Genomic DNA, 16257 nt, shown 5'->3' with positions numbered 1-16257 from the left:
AGTGAAAGTAAACAAAAGCTAAATAAAAAGAAAACCCTACTATCTCCGTATAAAGTTGCATTCTAATATTTCTAATATGCAGTCTTGTTTATCTGTTGTTTATGGATTATTCATGTTTGGGCATAGTCTAAAGAATACTAAGACGCGTCGTGTACAATATTTTAGCCGCGAATTGACAACTGAATTGTCAAAAAAAACATTTTTGATACAAGCTTTTCAACAACAGTCAACGAATACTCATCGAGACAATTCTAACAAACCCAATCACAAGTATGTTGTGTTGTTTTATCACAGAGTTCCTATGGCCACCTGTCTACATTATCAGATCAGCTCCATGTCACAATAATATTGCACTGTCATCCTATTTACTTACATAATATGTTTGCAAATTTCCAGCTTCAAAGTGAAAGTGGGTCAAATTTAACTTGCAAGATTTGACCCGTACAAGCATGGTTACATACCTACATTGCAAGTTTAATAAGAGTTTGTAAAAACCCCTGATTTCCTAACTTTACGCCCCTCTTACGGGTCGATACAGACGGACTGCAACACGACTGCAACTTGTATGGGAACTGCACGCCAACTGCAACGTCGGCGTGCAGTTCCCATACAAGTTGCAGTCGGGTTGCAGTCAGTCTGTACCGGCCCTAATTAATATTTAGCACTTCTTTCCATGTCTTTCGGTCACACAGTGCGCAGAGGCGACGAAAGTTTGGAAAAACTCACTGTGATTGGAAACACCGAAGGCAATCACGCGGTCGTTCACCAATAAGATGGACCGAGCACGTTAAAGTTTCGTCATCCTCTGTTTTCTATACGGTCGTCAGAGACGCGTTGGACAGAAACCGGTGGAGGCAGATCATCCGCTCCAAATGCAACCCTGATACTGACCACGATCCCAGTGCGTAGCATGAACCAATCTAGGGGTGGGCGAAAACCCCATCTGCGAGGCCCTTTTCAATGTGTTTTCTCAAGGTAATAAAAAGGTTTGCTTTGCGGGGCCTCCCTAAGTGCGAGGCCGTAGACGAAGATCCCATTCGCCCACGCACAGCTACGCCACTGCACGAGTCCATGTCTTAGTATTCGTTTGTCTATGGTTTATGCCTTATGGTAAAGTGAACTCGTCGCGGAAAGGGTAAAGGGGACCAAAGGCTACCCGAATCAGCCGGTGTGATTGAAAAGCGTAAGGCGAAACGAGGTGTCAGGTTGCAATGCAGTATATCCAAAACAAGTTACTTTCTTGTATCCTGGGATACATATTGAACGGAATAAATTGAATAAACGACAGTGTATGCCAAGTTTAGGCCGCAAAAATATCTGACACGATCTTATTTGTAGAGACATAAGACCGTGTCTCATATTTTTGTAGCCTTCGTAGAGTAACATATTATTACAGGTGACTATACAAACCTTTTAGAGTAAAGACTGTTTAACGCAGTCTTTAAAAAAAAATGAGTAACAATACATAGGTAGGTACATTAAACACTACACGAGCTCTAGTAAAGCAAACAATTATGATAAAAACTGCCCGTGACATTAAAAAGTAGTGACATTAAATCATCTCAAAGCGGGCATCATTGAAATATTTATGATAAAAACGCATCTTGATATATAATGATGAGCCGCTGATATGATATATAATGATATGGCGACGGCAGAAATGACTGCAAATGGGCCCATTCTTGATTCAGCTCCGTAAATCTTCTGGTTCTTTAAGTGTGGACACACGGAGAGATGATGCGTCGTGCAACGCAGCGTTGCGATACCGGGGTCTCTTTGTTTCCCATAAAGTTTTAAGTCATAATGTATTGTCATATTATCATTAGTCCTAAAACTGAAACCGTTAACTTATCAGGATTTTCGTAAGGCTAATCCTATAGATAGGTTAGGTTAGGTTAGATAGATTATTTATTATGACTAACGAAAATGCGGGCATACAATACATTATGACTTAAAACCTTTTGGAAAACAATGGAGACCCTTGCGATACCACGACTCCCAACGCTGTTATATCTTAAAGTGGTGCATCACATCGTGACATGCACGACATACTTTCCTAACTAGCATCCTAACTAAGATCCTCTTATACATTATTAAATTGTACAACACCTCCTCCTCCTCTATACAATACTAAAACATTAAAGAGTGACATTCCGTCTGGGCTGCGATGTTTGTGTACCCCATAAATGTATCTGCGGATCCATTGTGGAAGCAAATTTCCATCACGCGTTGGGCTTCTGTCGTTGTTCAGGGAGATATTCTCGACATCACGCTCTCAACAACATCGTCCGGAAGGCTCTAATATACGCCAATATTCCATGTGTTCTGGAACCACAGGATCGCACCGATGGAGCTTCCGGCGCTTCGTTTTCTATGGAAACCACCACGTGATTACCGATCAGCCGTCATAGAAAAGCCGGCAGCCCGGTCTAGCGTGAGTTATCCTTAAAGGGGCCCACTGATTAACAGTCCGCCGGACGGTATCGGCCTGTCAGTTGGAACAAAATTTTGACCAGGGATCGGAACCGGTTTCTTGCAAAAACTTAGAAATAACCATATTTTTCGAATTATTTTATACTCGAAATGTAGGACTCAGTTGTGTTTTTAGGTTACGACTTCGTATTATTAGATTGCCCAATTAGAAATGAAGTAATTAGCAAAGAACGAAAAAATACCGTTTCTGTTCCCATACAAAAAATACCGGTATCCGATCCCTGATTTTGACAGTTCCGAACAACTGACAGGCCGATACCGTCCGGCGGACTGTTAATCAGTGGGCCCCTTTAGTCATTCAAGATTCTGAATTAAGTAAGGTGCTTTCGGCCAACATCAGTAACGTCGCGGCGCTCGGCGTACCACCGCTCAGTATGTTCCACCCCGCAAAAAATGTGTAAATGCGAGAGTGTTTTGTTTCGGTGAAGTGATGCCGGCCACACGCTATCTTAAGATCGGCCGTTAAATATGATAAAGGAAAGGAAGCCGTAATGGTACAAAGAAACCTGTAGAATTTGGACTGTTCAGACCAGTATCTGAGGCAGTTGTAATGTGGGTTTTATTTTAATTGGGACAGGGGTGGTTTTACCGTACGGGTTTATGAATGTTATGATTTTGTTTGATAAGTAATGGATTGGATGGTTAAGGGACAACATTGCAATGTTAAATTGTAACTGTTGAATCTGTGCCATAGAAATGTTATGATTATTTATTTGGTTCAGGCGGAGTATGTCACTTTCTGAGATCGTCACATTCTGAGTTCGTCACTTTCTGACTTTGTCACTTTCTGAGATCGTCACATTCTGAGTACGACACTTTCTGAGGACGTCACTTTCTGAGTACGTCACTTTCTGAGAACGCCACTTTCTGACTTTGTCACTTTCTGAGATCGTCACTTTCTGAGTTCGTCACTTTTTTACCATAGGTACGATTTAACAGTATAATATACCTGCACGAAAGATGTATACTGCCAGCAACCAGATTAGCTGTTCGACATACGGTCGCTTTTATATCCTACATACCAATACCAATCTCTGTTTGCCTTACGCCTGACTGGTAGAGAATTCCAGAGACGAGATCACCAAGTTCGAGGACCTGCGCTGACTGGTCGGGTGGTTCCGGAACCGCTCGCTGCTGGTGCAAGAGCACGCCTGCAACACTCGCTACCTCGCCGTCGGTGCGTATTAATACAATCGAAATGGGAATCTCAAGAGCAGTCTGACAGTCCTCACCAGGATTCAAATCCGGGACCTAAATAAGTTTATCGTGCACAGTTTCAGTCCCGTACACATGCGTTAGGTACTGTAAAATGTTTTGTTAGGTACTTGAATTTAATTTAGGTAAAAAAGGTAGTTTATTTTTACTTTGCCTGCACTATACCCAAAATAATTTGCCTAGATTAAAACTTTTGAAACCAGGAGGCCGATTCAGATTTTGATTTGTTACGGTTTAGATTATTTTACATAGGTACGAACTTAAAGATCGCGCACTCTGATTGGTGCATGCGAAATTATTTAAGTGAAATTCATGGGTGAAATGCGCGCCAATCACCAAGACGATCGCCAATCCCATATCAAAACCAGCTCAAAACGATAACAATTTTTTAAATTAGAATCTACCTCCCTCTTAAAATTTTGCATATACTATGTAACAGGCTATCAGGTCAAATCCACGCGCACGACATGTCTCGGTATCCGATTACGGCATAATCGATCGGTTGAAGGCTTAGTAAGAATATTATTATGCAGAATACTTGTATAAGTATATATACCCACTTACCCGCGTGTCAACATGGATGTCTGACTAATGTCAAATGACACCAACATGGAGCCTGACTTAGGTTTCATCCATTAATTACATCACACCAATTTGAATTTTTTTTACTCCTCCCCCCTCCTTGTCACAACTTGTCACATTTGGGTTACCCCTCCCCCTCTAGTGTGACGTCACAATTTGGAATTTTTTTTCAACTAAATCAGCAATTTCAAGTAGATTTTATTATTAAAAAAAATAAACATTTTTGACAAAAGTATTGTTAGAGATTAACACGAAGGCGATTAGGAATATAGATATATCCATAAAAACGATAATCATTGCAAAAACTTGTTTAACTGTTTAAAAAAACTTAAACTTGTTTAAAAAAAGTTGTTTAACTGTCAACTCACATAAAATAATAAAAATCATTTTCAGTTACAGATGTAGTTAAAATGACGTTACAAATTTTGTGACTCCCCTCTACCGCTTGTCACAACGTGTCACATCTTAAAATATGTATAGTGTAGTAACAGTGCCAACAAAACTATCTAATCCGTCTATTTAGGGCTATAATACCAGAATTATTAATAAAAAATGTAGATTATCTCTGCCATGCTCTACTCACAAGCGAACTGTACTCTAGCAAAACCATAACACCTGCACTTACGGCTTACGCCGTTATTTTTAGCCTACCTATAACCAGTAGGCCACGAAACCACATTAGTTAAACCTTAGTTAACGAAGCAGAAGTTAGCCGCGAAGCTCAGAGAACGCGTGAAGTGGTTACGGTGGTAACCGCCTGCGGTTTGGGTATGGCTGCCCTAGCGGATATAACTAGGTTTTATTGACAACTAGCGGCCCGCCCCGGCTAGGCACGGGTTAACAAATTATATATAAACCTTCCTCTTGAATAACTCTATCTATTAAAAAAACCGCATCAAAATCCGTTGCGTAGTTTTAAAAATCTAAGCATACATACAGACAGACAGACAGGGAAGTGACTTTGTTTTATACTATGTAGTGAAGTGATAATAATAGGTAGGTCATGTCATGTGCCCCTAGTAAAGTCTAAAGCACACCGGCTGCGCGTGTGTGTAATAGAGATGTGCGCGTGCAACACGTCACTATCTTCATACCAGGGATGTAACGGATGTGGTTTTATCGGAACCGAAAACGGAAACAGATGTTTTCAATTTAGTTTAACGGAATCGGAAACGGAAGCGGAACCGGAAACGGAACCGGAACCAGAGCTATAACCGCGAAAATCGAAGTCCATCTACTGCGGGCATTTTTCTCTGTCACTTTAATTATGTCTTAATGAGAGTAAATGAGAAAGATCCCCGCAATTTGCGAATTTCGGTTTTAGCGGTAGGGTAGGCCCCCTGAATCGGAACCTGAGGCACTAGTCCACCAAGGGCGAGTAAGCGATAAGCTATCGACTATTTTTTCGCTCAAGAAACAAACAAAAGATAAAGATTCCGTGTCGGTAAAAGAGAGAGGTACCTATATTAATAGTTGACCGCTGGCTGTTCACACTGCCCGCGAGGACTCTCTTTACACTCTACTCGCAGCGATAAAAACTATCAACGATAAAATCGCTCAGCGGTACTCGCTTGGCGGTCGGAGAGACCATGCCACTAGCGAACGTTCTACAGTACATGCAGCGTGGATTTCAGAGCAACAAAAGTTTTTTTGGTTCCTAGTTGCGTCGATCTAAATAAGGCGAAATCCTCGTTAACACGAAATGAAATAAAATGCCATTCCCTTACCTTCAAAGCCAAAATCCTCCATAACTCGAAATATTTAACCCCACTAAGATCACAGAATAAATAATAGTACTAAGTACAGAAGACTCACTCTCTAACAAAACGCGTCTGTTACGATCAGCACAGATATAGCCGCTAGGTGGCGACAGCGCCACGCGCGGCTTATGGCTTTCCCCAAAATTGGGGCCGGAACGGATGTACTTTTAGCTACCTGTAGCAAAGCAACGAAATCGCGGAGTGAGACACGCCTGCTAAGATGAAGTAACCAGCGATTCCCTTCACGACTATTCACTACATTTTTTACCTCTGTAACTCGGAAAATAAAATTTGAGCTCTAAAACAAGAACCTCTCTAAGTCGATGCCCTCTATAAGACGAAACCTCGTTAACGTTACCATGAAGTTTTTGACGTTTCCCTTGAGATTCGTGCTATCGAGGTTCCACTGTACTTTTTTTCTGTGATTAAGGTTACAATACTTAATTCTCGAAGGCTGATATTTGCTTGTAATATCATACAAAATTTTAAGGAGAGTAGTCCTTATTAACCTTAAATACGGTGATTTAAAACGTCAAACTCTCATAGGGCGAGTAATCGCCCGTCACATTCGAAAACTCGCTTTATAGCCGAGCGACATATCTATCAGAACTACACTCGCTTCTCGCTGCTCGCCAACTCGTTTCTAGTTTCTAGCTCTAATCGCTTCTCGCTCATCGTTCTTGATGGGACCAGTGCCTGAGTGATAGATAGGTGGACGAGATGTTAAGGGTAGGTCTATTAAAAACAAAATTCAAAATCGAACTTGATTTTGATGTCATTGTTCGTTTTTTACTCACTAACATTCACCACACACACATTCTAGTAGTCTGTAGTGTACTGTCCGTAGGTACACATTACACAACACATACGAATAGGTAGTTTTAATTTCAATAACACGAATAATACAAACAAATTAGTGCAGCACGTCGTGGCAAGCGGGGCGATGAGCGAATGACTGGTATAAACCTGTTTGTTTTTGATGTACGCCGCTCATGTCCCGCCGCCGCGCTAAGCATTGACATCCGATATACTTCCGTTTCAAAAGAAACGGAACCGGAACAGAAACGGAACCAGAATACCAAACGGAAGTTCCGCCTTAACGGAAGCGGAAACGGAGCTCCGTAACATCCCTGCTTCATACAAATTTTATCTGATAAAATAATTATGTACCCGATGCAGTATTATAAATGTAAATTGGCTGAAACTTAATGGCTGCAGAATCTCGGTTACGAGCAAATGGAATCATTCCTATACCGTCCTACATAAGTCTTGTACATAACATAAAATAATAATTCTACTTTGAATATACACTTAAAACACACACACACACACACACACATACACACACACACACACACACACACACACACGCGCGCGAGCGCGCGTGGCACACAAAGTTTTTAAGGAAATAAATAGTAGAGTCTGTTCGCAAAGAGAAGAGTCGTGGAATGTATGGAGCCCAATACATTCCACGACTCTTCTCTTTCCGAACATACTCTAAATTGTTTTTTTTTTATCTACATCGCGCGGGTCAACGGTTTAAGCGCGAAAAGGCAGACTAACAGACAGACAAAGTTACTTTCGCGTTTATTATAATACACAATTATTAGTAGGGATTGTCAGCCGCCCGACACACTAGACATGGTGGAATATTTTATATAATTTTGCGGTAACGCAAGAATAAGTATCACAGATGCCTAATAAAAAACATTTGATGTCACCAAATTTCTTCGGCAGGTAAAATTATACCAATTTAAACGGTATTAGAATAAACCTAAAAAAACGCTTATTTTCTGCCCTTCCGACCTGAAAATAAATATAAAATTATCCTATAAACTCCCACGGTTACCAAACCGCCATAAAATGCGTAAAGTATCGCGAATCGGCGTCTAGACTTACACAGCTTTCTGTCTTTATCGCTCATAAGGGATTGGGCGTGCGCGTGAGCAGGATGGCGGGATGCTGCGCGCGCGCTGACCCAGCGCTACTTATCCGACGACAAATAACCTAAATGGATTTAGAGTCGGGGGTCAAGTGACGACAGTGTCGCCATTATGTCGATTAGGCCGCGAGTCGTGATGGGTTCCACTTGGCCCTTAACATTCACGTATTTTATCTCGTATAACTTTAATTGGGCCAATTAGCTTTTTCTTGTTCCTCGTTGACCTTATTCAACGTTGAAATCGTAGCTTTATTGAGTTTGACACGATGTGCATTTTGTGAAAGTTATTATTTAAACAGATGACCCCCCTACAAGCAAATTTCTATGCAGGGCGGTCACTTAAGGTGATTTCGGCAGTTACGGACGTTTTAGGTGGGTTGATATGTTGGATTTTTTTCAAGTGTAAACTTCTTTAGCGGCGCTGGGCACTTTTTGAGGTGGGGAAAAAATGATAAACTCGAGACAGCGTAAGGCGATCACGTGGCCGTAAGGGGCGTAAGGCGATCACGTGACCGTAAGCCCCGTAAGGTGGCCACTCATAATTTAAATGGCATTTAAATCAATAAAGAAAAACTCAATGTTATTTGACATTTATGTTGCGGACTCCTTTTCAAGACTCTTTACCTATGTTCAAATAATTTGACGTTGTCATGGCAGTATGTAAATAAACATGTCAATGAAAAAGTGTGATCTTATTTGAGAATGATAATAATATATAATAAATAAATAGAATAGCTCCGCTAAACGTACGTATCGTGTTACCGGGCGTCGGTAACATAGTGAGGTGAGTTTTCACTTCTATCGGCACTCCCGGAGTGCAACCGTTGTTGCTTGTTTTCTCAGCTTATGGATAGGGTACGGACATGACTGAAGAGAAGTGATAATAATGAAATGCTCTATGTCATCGATTTTTATTATCTTTCTAGACGTTATAGTGAGTGTGCAGGAAACAAAAAAAAACAGCATTATTTTTTTACCTGTCTGCCGAATGCCGAGTGAGCTGTCGGCCAAGATCGCCACAGAGTGGCAGCCCAGCTCAAAACGAGGTGTTGGCAAACCATGTAGGCGATGGCGAGACGAGCTAGACTCCTTTTTAAAGAAATGGCCAGAGATTGCACAGGATCGGGAAGACTGGAAAAAGTGGGGGGAGGCCTTTGCCCGGTCTAACGTGAGTCATCCTTAAGAGGCCAGAATGGACCCTTTGTAAAGCGGATTGTAGCAAAGAGACACTGGGGTTGCAAGAGGAGTGTACCACCGTCGCAGACGCAGGCGTCGACGGGTCAAACTTTATTATAGGGGCCGGAATTGGCTTAACTGCCCTTTGGGACCCGCATCATTAAACCGATACTTTCGACAATTTGTCTTTGCCAATAAGACGCTTTATAAGGAATTATTTTTATTGGTCGGTTGTTTACTTCTAGTTAAGATACTTAGTTGAGACGTATCTTGACAGTAGGAGTCACTTTCCATGCTCTAAATAAGGTATTTGACATTATCCCCAATCCCCAATAGATGACCTATATACTGTTAAGTTAAAGATTAGGAGTACTGGGACTCTGGCAAGAACTACGAAATTATGCTTAATTTGCACCAATTTGCCATATAATTTTTTGCTTGTGTTTTCCTAACTTTAATAGGATTCTTATTAGTGATATGTTTAAAGTTCTAATTAGTTTGTGACAATTTTGGGTGATACTGTCTCATTCACAGTGCAATTTTGACTGCTCAGTCTGAACGATCCACGTTTATGCTTTATTTCTAAATCTGGACTTTAAGTTAGTTACACATAAGGTTGGTTTCAGAATGAGGAAGTTTAAGAGATGCGATGTTTTTAAAGTTAGTGATGGGTCAACAACACAATAATGGATTAGGCCAATTTTAATCACTTCGGCGGGGTAACGGCCATTTGAAGAATGTGAAGTTCTTCCTGTGACTAAGGTACCTAGGTCAATAACAATAAAACATATAAGTTTCATTAAATAAATACTGTCTGCACAATTTTTCATGTTATTTCATAATGCCGTTTTAAAATGAGAGCGTAACTTCGATTGAATTGTAACTTCGGTGGCAAGGTTCGTGACGGAATAATAAATATACATAGGTAGGTAATTAAGGTAATATTTAAAACTTACTAAGTACAACCGAAAGGTAAGAAATGGCCCAGATCGCAGTTATGCAGGTAGGATATAATATAGGTAAATATAGTTGGTCAAACCAATTTGTCAGTAAGATAAGAACCAGGAAAACTATACTCATCTTTTCTTTTGGGTGCTAGCACTAGTTAAAGACAAAGATAGTATGATTCTCTCTGTCTATGTTTGAAATGAGACAGTCCTTTGAGAAACTATATATAGCCGGATGTGGGTCAGACCCTTTTTTTTTGACGGCTTATTGCCAGGGCACCCTCACAATGCAGGGGGGTGGGGGATCAGAAACGCTTGATCCCCACAGACCCTGCCTACCGCCAACATCGAAAAATCGCATAAATGTAATCTGTCTCTCTGTCACTCTGGCATATTCGAGCGATAGACAGGCAGATAAAGAAATTATCGATTCGATTATCGTTTTCGTCGACAGCCTCTCCTTGGGCTTATAGTTAAACTACATATTTAAAAAAAAATACAAGTCCAGACCACCGCACTGCCCCACTTTCACTGCACATCCGCTCATTATTTATCGCAATAATATTCGGCCGATAATTAACTATACCGATAATTGCACGCAATTAGTACATGATACGAATGACATTTATCGAAATCGGTTTAATTGCGAATCGATTATCTGTTCGTGTTGGGGGCATTCGGTTTAATCGTAATCGATTATTTTGTGGCATTTTGTGGTCTTTAATCGTAATCCATCGCGACTTTTTTATTCGAATAATATAAATTAAGGAACTGGTATTCGTTTAAATGCTGCAATTTGCATGTTGACTAGATTGTTTGCAATTAAGTAAGTACGATATGGGACAAAGCTGGGTCAAAATAATATAGCCAGAAATAAGAGTCGAATAAGGTAAACTTAACTTAATTATGACTGCCTACCAGACCTAACCTAGGTGCCTACCTAAGTATGACTGCGAGATAAGAGTGGCTGGCCTACACATTGGGGCCTGTGTATAATAAAACTACTACAGTAGGTAGGTATATACCTAAGCATCACTCTTTCAATAAGGTAATTCCTAAATAATGGGTCATACCATTTTATTGTATGCTTAACTAGTGACGTCTTTCCTGTAGACATAACAAACTTAAGAAAATCAAACATTAATGTTTACTTGCACCCTTATAGACGTGATATTTTTTTTTCAGTACCTGAAACTCAAGAAAAGCGTGCCATACCTGTATGTACCTAGCGACCCGCCCCAGCTTCGCACGGGTTAACAAATTATACACCTAAACCTTCCTCACGAATCACTATTGATAGGTGAAAACCACATGAAAATCCGTTCAGTCGTTTATGAGTTTATCGCGAACATACAATCACACAAATACACAAAAAGACGCGGCGGGGGACTTTTATAAGGTATGGTGATGTTACCGTTATGTGCAATGTTTGACGTTTATAGAGATGAAGTATCTAAGGTGAACCATCCCATATTATGTTACGTTTTTGCCGTACCTATATATATTATCGAAAGTGTTTATCTGTCACCATGCCTTGTTTGCTATTAAATATTACTATTTGATGTGCTTGTTATTGGTTTTTCAAGAATCCAAAAAAGGAAGTCTTTCTGAATTTGGTTCTAGTGTCCGTTACTTTTTTGCCGCAATTAACATTGCATTAATAACAATAAAAACGGGTCTTGTAATATTCAATTATCAATTCCTCGCGTGTCGTGTGCATTGGTCGTGGTGGTTCAATGTATGACATCTCACGACTGCACCAAATTAGAACCGTCTTTTATTGCACAATTGTGCACGATTACGTTTATGAAGTTAGCAATTATCACGTTGCACGTGCATTTGAAGTGCCGACCCAATTGTAATCAACAACTTTAAACAATCAACTGAGTTTTCAACCGATTCTTGACTTCACTTACGTTTGAATTTAGAAGATACTGTCATTCAAGCAGTTGCTTTCTATAATAAACTGTAACAGTACGCTTATAGAGTACATTCTTGAAGCAATTAATCACTTTACTATGCTTTTGTTTATTAATTAGATAGAAAGTTGGTTGATTTTGTACTTCAAAGTGAACACTTTCTTACAGACATCGATTCGTTCAACTGCAACTATAACTTTGTAAAGACAAAGACCATCATTGACAGGGAAAATAAAGTTTTTACTGCAGATAAAACAATTGCCGATGCCAATTATTCAATTGCAAAGCGGCTTGCAAAAAAGATGTGAAGTGAAATTACGTGAAGGATTTTGCGACGGATGGCGGTTGAAAGTAAACGACTTTAGTGTAATAAAGTTAGTTGCTGTCAATTTACGAGGTACAGTGGAAATATAAAATGAATGTGTCGTAAATAGGAAGAAAATTATGGCCTGTGGTTGCATACGTCTGATTATACAATACCTACTAGATAAACAATACTATTTTCAAGCATGTTCTTGTCAACTACAAGATATAATTACAAATACTTCTATAAAAAATTTAAAACTTGAATTGAAATCCATTGATTATTAAAATCAAATATCTAAAACTTAAAATCGTTTTATTAGTTTGGAACCCATGAAGAACAAGATAAACAAAAGCAAAACTTTTAAAACTATGAGTACTTACATCTATCATTCAAAAAGAAATTGTGCAATAATATGTTCTTAGATACTGCACTTTAATTAAACTCTGAAGTTAATTCTGCATGGACTTTGCAATAACAAAGTGGAGGAGTCTAGGAGTGTCATCTTAAACGTGAAAATTCTATGAACCTATGCAGTTTATAATGCCACTTTCACACATTATTTTGTTAAAAACTCTCGACTGACCGAACGACTTTAATAAGACGAAGTGTAGGTAAAGATGTCACGTCATACGATACGTATATGATATATACGTCTAGGGTTACCAGATACAATTTTAGAATTTCCTGACAAAATTCCTGATTTCCGAATATTTTCCTGACATTCATATTTTATTTTTCACGACGACGGGGGGAGGGGGTGGGGGGTGTCTAGCCGTTAGCGATGGCCATCCGATTGAGCCGAGCCGCGCGCGTCATGTACCTATATGTATGCTTGATTAAAGATTTGTTAATTAATAATGACGAAGTTATTGATAAGTTGAGTGGATCTCATTTATTTGATTCATTTAAGTAAATAAAAAGGTGCTTTATAATAAAGTCTATCAATTCAAAAAATTCCTGACATTTTCGTGTTCCGTCCCCATTCCTGACAAAAGGCCAAAATTCCTGACATGTCAGGAAAATTCCTGTCATCTGGTAATCCTATATACGTCATATTAAGTAAAATATCTGGTAGACCGAGCTTTGCTCGGTAAACATATAAAAACTCAAAAATGAGCGTTTTCCCAGAGATAAGACCTAGCTAGATCGATTTTTTGCCCCCAAAAACCCCCATATACCAAATTTCATCGAAATGGTTAGAGCCGTTTCCGAGATCCCCGAAATATATATATAAATAAATATATAAATAAACAAGAATTGCTCGTTTAAAGGTATTAGATAGATAGATAGATTACATGTGAACCAAGGAGTTAATTATCAATTTAAATGCCCTACACCCTACACCTCAAAGGCTACGGTGGTTAAACTGCAATTTGTAATAATCGATTTTTGATGGAAGCTCAGATTGCTTCGCTTCTAGCTTGAAACAGATTCGCGTAAATTATTTTAGCGCTTAAAATCCGATTTGCCCAGTTCCTTGGAATATTTTCATCTTGTATCGAAGGCTATAGGTATTTTATAGAGAGGGACGGGTACTCTATTCAGTATTCACGGGTGATTATTTGTCGCGGCGCTCCTGTGCTAAAGCCTACTGATAACTTTTCAACTTTAATTTTCCTTCATACTACCATCAACTAGGTATATCAACCACTTTCATGTGACGCCAAATAATTCATAATAGCAGTACCTACATTTTAATGAAATAATGTTTTTTATATGTTTATGTTTAAAACCTTTAAAAGGAACCCTAAAACCGGTAGGTATACATAAACTACGTTAATCTGTTTTTAAAATGTAGACCAGACCCGCAAAAGGTTAAGCTGGAGCAGTGACTGTGATCCATCATTCATAATGCACTTTAAATGATATGAGGATCTAGAGATAATTTAAATAAACGAGGTATTACTTGTACATGAGATATATGGGGGCGGCCAAGGTGCTCAAAAATATCGGAACATGCACTCTAATGCTTTGACACTATGAAACAACGCGCCGAATACCTCGGCCAGACTATGCTCCTCGCTCTGGGCTATATAATCGCGAAAACCTACTGTCTTCTACACGTTACCAAGGCTGTTAAAAACATTTTTATACTAGTGAGTAAATAAGTAAGTAATTTTAAAAGCCAAAAATGACAGTTATTTGGAACAAATTAGTGTTTGTCCAATTTTGGTGTCGGCAACTCGGCACCCAGTTTTTGTGCGATTCAGAGTAATTTTGCAGTTTCGTAATTTTCGCCGAATTTTTGGGTGTTCTTTGCAAGAATTTAACAATTATGATTACCCCGCTCTGCGAAATGTTTTTTTTTTTACTGAGAATATATTTATAGAATATAAAGAATAGTAGATAGGTATACTTTTACGAATTTGGCCATTTTTTTATTTGTAGGTTTTTACTTTTTAGGTAGTTTTAGTTTAGTATGTTTAGTTATTAGTTTAATTTATTTTTGTTAATTTTAATTTCCATAATATAACTTGAACAAGCTTTTACGAATACGTACACATGAAAAAGAATAGTAGGTAGAGTTAGACCAACATAAGTCTGCAACGATTTTTATAGCACACGCAGTGCAAGTGTTATTTATCACTACATAGTATAAAACAAAGTCGCTTCCCGCTGTCCGTCTGTATGTCTGTATGTATGCTTAGATCTTTAAAACTACGCAACCGATTTTGATGCGGTTTTTCTAATAGATAGAGTGATTCAAGAGGAAGGTTTATGTATAATTTGTAAACCCGTGCGAAGCCGGAGCGGGTCGCTAGTACGTCATAATTTCATAAAAGTTTGACGTGTAAACTTACACAATATTCCTAATAAAATGTCAAATTTAACACACATTTCTCGAAAAATGTCGTTTTTGGCGATTCCTGCAGCGAAACAGTCGCTGACTGCCAACCGGTTTGCTGCCGCAAATGTCAAAATCAATGTTGCTGCCCAGATTTTTGACATTTGCTGCGCCAATGCCTCAAAAGATGCTTAACTCGCATCACGTTGGTCATTGTCTCGCCGTAGCGGGTGTTGCACCCAGCATGCGATTCGCGGCATGCTCACTTTTTGTCCCCTAATGGGCGCCGACAGGGACATGATAATATGCAGACTGACGATTGGCTTGAATTCGTGAATAGAATAAAATAGAATAAAACTTTATTTTATATAATGTCTTAGCTTAGGTATCAAAAAGGTCTAATGTAAAGTAAATCGGGCTCAGTTCAGACATGAACTGGCTCACGCTAAAGCTATGTATACATTTAATGACAGGGATACGAGGTGGGGCTATTCGCCTGGATAGTGGTTTTCCTCTTTCTGGTTTACACACACAGTCAATTTTACCAGTACGCAGACTAGGCAACATAGGATTATGGTGGTTCGGCTTATCATATCTGTCCCCAGGTTGCGTAAGACCCGGAATTTGCTGATCCTTTAACTTACGGAGCATGTCTTCATGGAGGTCTCTAGCACCTATGTACAATGGGTCGTCAGAATCAAGCATCTCCCAAATTATTTCTGAACTCGTGTTACGCGGAAAATTAGCAGCTGTTTGCGTGACACTACTGTACCTACCCCCATTCTTATTGCCCGTAAGGGCCATCTTTATATATATGTCAATGATTTAGACGTGAAAAATAATATCGGAAAAAGCTAGGCGAAGAAGAAGATTTAGACGTGCAAAAAGTACTACAGCGCCATGTAGTAAAATATTTGAGAGGTTTAAAAGCAGATGTCGCTGCTTTTAAACCTCTCAAATATTTTACTTAGGGTTCCGTATAGTTTTGTCCGTCTGTCGGTCCGTGTATCACAACTATTTTACTAGAAATCTACTTGGGACTACTTCATTCAGATATAATAAGATTTATATATATATTTTTACGGGGGGTCTAATCTTATCTTAAAAACTCACGTCTGTATATGATCTAGT

The sequence above is a fragment of the Cydia amplana genome, chromosome 11 (genome assembly GCF_948474715.1).
Source record: "Cydia amplana chromosome 11, ilCydAmpl1.1, whole genome shotgun sequence".
In the NCBI taxonomy this organism is placed as follows: domain Eukaryota; kingdom Metazoa; phylum Arthropoda; class Insecta; order Lepidoptera; family Tortricidae; genus Cydia; species Cydia amplana.
This window is presented reverse-complemented; position numbering follows the sequence as displayed.